We start from the raw sequence: 6256 nt of genomic DNA, 5'->3' as shown, positions 1-6256 counted from the left end.
CTGATACCAACTAATTTTGCTGGAATTCCTTGATGCCACCTTTGGTGTCAAGGACTGTCACTCCTGCCTCTGGAATTCAGCTCCTATGTCCATCTTTGAACCAAGGCTATAATGAGTTCAGAAGTTCAGTAGCCCTGGTAGAACCTAAACTGAGAGTCAATAAGTTGGTTATTGTTAAGCAAGTGCAGCTTGGTAACAACTGTTGATGACACCTATCACTCTACTGATGTTCGGCTGCAGACTGATAAGGCAGTAATTGGCTGGGTTAGATTTGTCTTGTGTTTGTACAGGACACACCTGAGCAATTTTCCACATTGAGTAGATGATGGTATTATCTGAACATTTCCAATCCAGTTTCCATCCCAACCACAGCACTGGGTTGTGCCTCATTGTAGTAGCACACTGGATATCAAGCTCCACTATGCAGAGTCATGACAAAAGTTAACAATTTTTTTGCAATATGCAGAATTTCCCAATTTACCTGTCTTTTTGACCCAGGTTAACAAAGCACAGACCAGGTTTCTGTACTTGACAAGGATTACTATTTATTACAAGTAAGTAGATTCTAACTACAGATACACAATTATGAAGGCATAGATCTCTACTAGTTAAAACTCTTAACCCTCCTATAATTTCTGTTTACATACACATACATACAGACACAAATAAGAGATAGAAACCATGGGTGTTATAATTGAAGGGAAAGACTGGTAATGCAGATCAATGGTTCCTGCCCATCAGGGTTTATTGAGACATTCCTTTTGCCCATCAGTATGCTGCTTCTCAATCTTGCCTCTCTGTACTTTCAGTTGTTTGCAGGAGGCACAGATTGACCGGTTCACAGACGTCTCGGACTTAATTGAAAGCCACAGCTTACAGCAACTGATGAGGAGAAATAAGCTAGCTCTTACCAGGTTCAAGAAGCTTTTTGCTGCAGAGCAAAACAGCTCCTTCCTTTCTGAAGGTCCGACGGCTTCTGCCCAAACAATCATTTACTCAGGCTGTTCAGCTACTCGCAGTCAAATAATTATTTGCAGGCAGGAGTTCTTGGTCATTGGTCTGTGGACTAATGGCCTGTTGTCAAATCAGCTACTTGTGGCCAGCCATAGCTACACTTGTACACCATCTCCCCACCACCCCCAACCCCATTGGTTCCAGCTTGCCAATGCCTGGGCTTCCAACTACTTGCATAGACAACTAAACATTTACAATGAGGGTAAAGTTCCTTGCTTTTTAAAAGTTCAGTAATCCTTCAACTACCCTTGGCTTTTAATGCAGACCTTTTAGCATTTCATTCCACAATCAAGACTACTGAAACATTTTAAAGATACAGCTTTTAAACACACAAACAGCTTCAATCCCAGTCACAGTAGCTCAGTGATCTGGGTGTAATTCCAGCCTCAGGTGACTGTATGTGGAGTTTGCACATTCTCCCCATGTCTGTGCAGGTTTGCTCTGGGTGCTCCAGTTTCTTCCCACAGGCCAGACAGATTGGCCATGGAAAACACAGCATTATCAGGGGTCCGGGTGAGATGCTCTTCGGAGCTTTGTTGTGGACTTAATAAGCTGTTTGGGTTGCTTCCGCACTGTAGGGAGTCTACGAAAGGGACATCCTGTGTAAGTGTGGGACGCGATCCCTCATACTGACCAAGTCAAATGAAAACATCCTCCAACACCCCATTCCCATCATCCAGTTGACTGGGGCTGACCTCACTTTGCTTCCACCTCACCCCATTATGAGCATAATAATAGGAGCAGGGGGTAGGCCAATCAGCCCTTCAAACCTGCTCCACCATTTAATAAGATCATTGGCTGATCTGACTGGCTTCAGCTCCACTTTCCTGTCTTTTAAAAAAAAGGGTCAGAGTATTAGGGTAAAGTCGAGGATCTTTCTCACTCGGCCTTAAAAAATATTCGAAGACTGCGCAACCGCCCCTGCCCTGTTCTCTAGGGAAGAGAGATTCTAAGGCTCTTGAATCTCAAAGAAATTCTCTTCACCTCCATCATAAGTGAAAGTGCCTTTATTTTTAAACTGTCACTTTTTACTAGTCTCTCCCACAGAGGGAACTATGTTGTCGAATCTCTTCAATTTTGTATAAAGAACAAAGAAAATTAGAGCACAGGAACAGGCCCTTCAGCCCTCCAAGCCTGCACTGATCGAGATCATCTGTCTGAAGAGTCATCTATTTTCTAAAGGTTTATGTTGCAATAAGATTCAAGATGGTTCTTTCTGAAAACCTAATTGTAGCACATCCACAGATTCCCATTTTTCAAATGGCATGTTGCTTCAAGAAACCAAATGAATTTGTCAGACATGTCTGTACTTTTTAAAAACCGTGTTAACTCTGCCTGATCACATTGAGATTTTCTAAGTGCCCTGCAATAACCTTAAAAAAGTCTAGCATTTCCCCAATGACAGATGTTAAACTAACATGTAATTCCTACTTTCTGTCTCCATTCTTCTTGAACTGACCACCTGCATTCACTATTTTCCCATCCGAGTAAACCATTCCTGAATCTATGGAATTTTGAAGCAAAGCCAATGCACCAATTATCCCAACAGCTACTTCTTTTAAGAACCTAGGAAGCACCCCATTAGGACCCAATAACTTACTGGCTTTTTAGTTCTCTCAGTAAACATTTCTAGTGACTAAGTTCTTCCTTCCTGCCACCTGATTTACAATTATTTATGGGATTTTTTGGTTATTTGTATTCACTACCGTGATGCCAGACAAAATATTGTTCACTTTCCATTATTAATTTTGTCACTCTCTACAAGACCAACAATTTCCTTAATCTTTTTTGATCTAAAATATTTATAGAAACACTCAAAAAATATTTACAGCTAGTTTTTCTGCCTTACTTCACTACTTTTTAAGATATTCTCTGCCCATCTTCTGGACTGCCACTATTCTTCACAGAATTGTGCAACTTTTTCTTTCAATTTGACACTCTTTGGTTTTCTTAGTTAGTTACAGATAGTGAATTCTCCATCTAGACTCTTTCACAATGACCTGCATCTTTGCCATTTATCTCTTTTGATTTGTTCCTCAACAGAATTTCCCAGTTCACTTTAACTAGAACTGTACTCCATAACTGTCCTTAATGACATTAAAACACTAATCTAAGGCCTACTTTCCTCTCACAAACTGTCATACTAAGATTATTGGTATGTAAAGGCAATTTTACAATTATGTCCTTAATTAAGCCTCTTGTGGCACATTATCACATCTAGCACAGCTTTCCTGACTGGCTTGAGAATGTGTTGCTCTAGGAAATGCTCCCAGAAATACTCACTGAATTCGTCTTCCAGGATACCTTTGCCAATCTGATTGATTCAATCCATACATTAAGAACACCATGATTATTGCTGTATCTTTTTCACAAGCCCCCATTATTTCCTCCCATATACCCATCCTATTGTTTGGTGATCTAAAAAAAATGTCTCTTACAAATTACGTCTTATCTTTAGAACTTCTGATCTCTATCAAAACTGATTCTAGATCTTGACCATTACAAATGAAGTCACAATTATCTATTGTAAAAATATCATTCTTAACAGTTACTCATTTACCATTTCCTAGCTTCCTGTCCATCTGTGGTGTATATACCCTTGAATATTCAGGCCCCATGTTATCGAATTTGTTATCTTGCAGCCAGGTCTTTGTAATAGCTATCATGTACTTTTTTAAAAAAAAAGATTTCAGCTGTCAATTAATATGTTTTGTAATGAATTCTATTTTCCTTCAGATACAGAGCCTTTATTTCTATCTCTTCACCATTTTGAAGATCTGTAGCCTTACCTCTTACGTATTATTTCTTCGGTCCCTTCCACAAGTGCTCTGATTATCATTTCTCTCAGTTCTACCTTGCTCTGCTACTTTATCTTCTCTAAGTTATCACAATTTTCTGCACTGGATCCCTTTACCTTAGGCTCTCCTCCATTGGTCTCCTGATGACTTCTCAAAAATCTTACATACAGGCTGCCTCTTGGGCCATCAGCCAAACACATGACATCAGGTTCCATATGTACAGTGATAGCATGTGTCATTCCCTCAGTACCTCTCTTGAGCTCTTCTATGTGACTGTGTTGTCCTTCTGCTTGTCTATTATTGTTCTCTTCTGACTATCCCCTATGGGCTGAAGGTTCAGCCTATCCATATTCTGATGCACATTTCCCCGACACTTGTCCATTACTCCTCTACTCACTAGATCTGCAATGCCTCCAGCTCCACAAATGCCTCCATTTGTATGTTGTTATTTTCTTGTCAAGTCCCTTATATTGCACACACGTTCCAATATCTGTAACCTCCTTCATCTGGATAACAAGAGAGCTCTGCATTCCTCAAACTTCAGCCTCTGATACATCACTCACAGTCTCTGACAGAAGGTTCAGCCTACAGGGCATCGACCTTAACATTCTCACTCTCCCTCTTCATCAGTCTGTATCTCTCCTTTCAGAGTTAAAAAACAAAGCCATTAACTAAGCATTGTATTCAGCCTTCCCAAACTCCCTTTCTTTGACTCAATGTCAATATTTTTGTCAGAAGATCAGACTCTTCTGGTGTGGTGGTGTGTAACTCTGAACCAGAATGCCTAGGTTAAAATCTTATCCGCTTCTGAGATCTGTAATACCATCTCTGAACGGGTTGATTAGAAAATATAGATTTTTGTCAAATTTAACATTGTATGCTTCCAAGATGCACCTTGGGAAACTTGCCTAACTGAAGGTGCAATATGAACAAAATTTATTTTAAAATAGCTTGCAACAGACTGGAAGCCAATATTAAAATAATACATGGGTAATTAACATTCAGTTACAGATCAGCCATGACCTCAATGAATAGCAATAGTCTTGAAAAGCTAAAAATGTCCACTTCTAATTCCTACCAAACCTGGACTCAAACAGAACTAATGAATGGAAACTCATGGAAGAACAGGAAGAAGACTTTTCTCCATAAACCAGCATTTCAGCAAACTAAAAAAAGAGAGTGAGACGTCTGTGATGAAAGTACATAGGAACTGGAGTAGGCCATTCAACTCTTGGTCAGGCTCTGCCATTCAATTAGACCCTGGTTGATCAATTAATTACAAAGAACAAATATTAATAACTCTACAACAGACTGGAGTTTACAGCAGCAAAAATAAACCCCAAATATGAGAACGTTCAGTGGTGGATGTGAATAACAGCAGAATGCAATCACGGCAGTCACTTGTGAATTTGTTGGTGTCTCCTTAGGTGCTGTGATTCAGCAAATCGCTTCCAACACACAAAGCAAATGAAAGGCTTCTCTCCAGTGTGAACTCGGTGGTGTCTCATTAGGTTTTGCAATTGAGTGAATCCTTTCCCACACTCTGAGCAGGTGAACGGCCGCTCCCCAGTGTGAACGCGTTGATGTGTCAGTAGGTCAGTGGAGTTGGTGAATCCCTTCCCACACTGAGAGCAAGTGAAAGGCTTCCTCCCAGTGTGTCCACGCTGGTGTTTCAGAAGATGGGATGAACTTGTGAATCCTTTCCCACATTCGGAGCAGGTGAATGGCCGCTCCCCTGTGTGAATGCGCTGGTGCGTGAGGAGGTTAGAAGATCTATTAAAACCCTTTCCACACACAGTGCAGGTAAACCGCTTTTCCACATCATGAACTCTCTGGTGTCTCAGAAGTGAGGATGAATTAATAAATCCCTTCCCACACTCTGAGCAGGGGAATGGTCTCTCCCCTGTATGACTGCGTTGATGAGTTTCCAGCTGGGATGCAAAACGGAATTCCTTTCCACAGTCGCCACACTTCCACGGTTTCTCCATTCTGCTCGTCTTGGTGGATGATTATTAGCGAGATATACGTGTATGAATCAGATGAAGCTTCGTCCTCATACAGAATACATTTATGGTTTCTCTCTGCTGTGAATGGGGAAGTGTTTTCTTCAGGCTGTGTAACTGGTTAAGAAGTGTCTTCTTTTCAGCTCAAAGCTCAAGATATTCAGGTCAGGAGGTAAGTGACTGTCAGATCTTAACACGATATTTGATTTCAGTTTCTCATCTGTAAATGGCCCCTTTCAAAACTCTGTAAACAAGTTTACAAAAGTCACTGTCAGTACAAGTTAGAAGTTTGAAACTGACAATTCCAGTTTCTATGAAACAATTTTCCCCTCTTGTTCCCCAAGCTGTAAATTCCTGTCCCACACTTACTTTCTCTTCCTAGGCTGAAATCCAAATTCACGTCTCCTATTTCAGTCCCAGTCTTCTCCATCCCACCCTCTG

The 6256-nt window shown here is 40.7% G+C and overlaps 1 long non-coding RNA gene across 2 annotated transcripts in view; it reads right to left on the bottom strand.

The window, feature by feature from the left end:
- Positions 1-414: 414 nt before the first annotated feature.
- Positions 415-6256, bottom strand: part of LOC125449230 (uncharacterized) — a 50316-nt gene continuing 44474 nt past the window's right edge. For both annotated transcript variants that reach the window (XR_007246870.2, XR_007246871.2), the window contains exon 3: positions 415-6059. This is a non-coding gene — a long non-coding RNA (uncharacterized LOC125449230). The remainder of the gene's footprint in view (positions 6060-6256) is intronic.

Source organism: Stegostoma tigrinum, chromosome 42, assembly GCF_030684315.1.
Source record: "Stegostoma tigrinum isolate sSteTig4 chromosome 42, sSteTig4.hap1, whole genome shotgun sequence".
In the NCBI taxonomy this organism is placed as follows: Eukaryota; Metazoa; Chordata; class Chondrichthyes; order Orectolobiformes; family Stegostomatidae; genus Stegostoma; species Stegostoma tigrinum.
The sequence above is the reverse complement of the archived record's forward strand: the minus strand, read 5'-3'. Positions and strand labels throughout refer to the sequence as shown.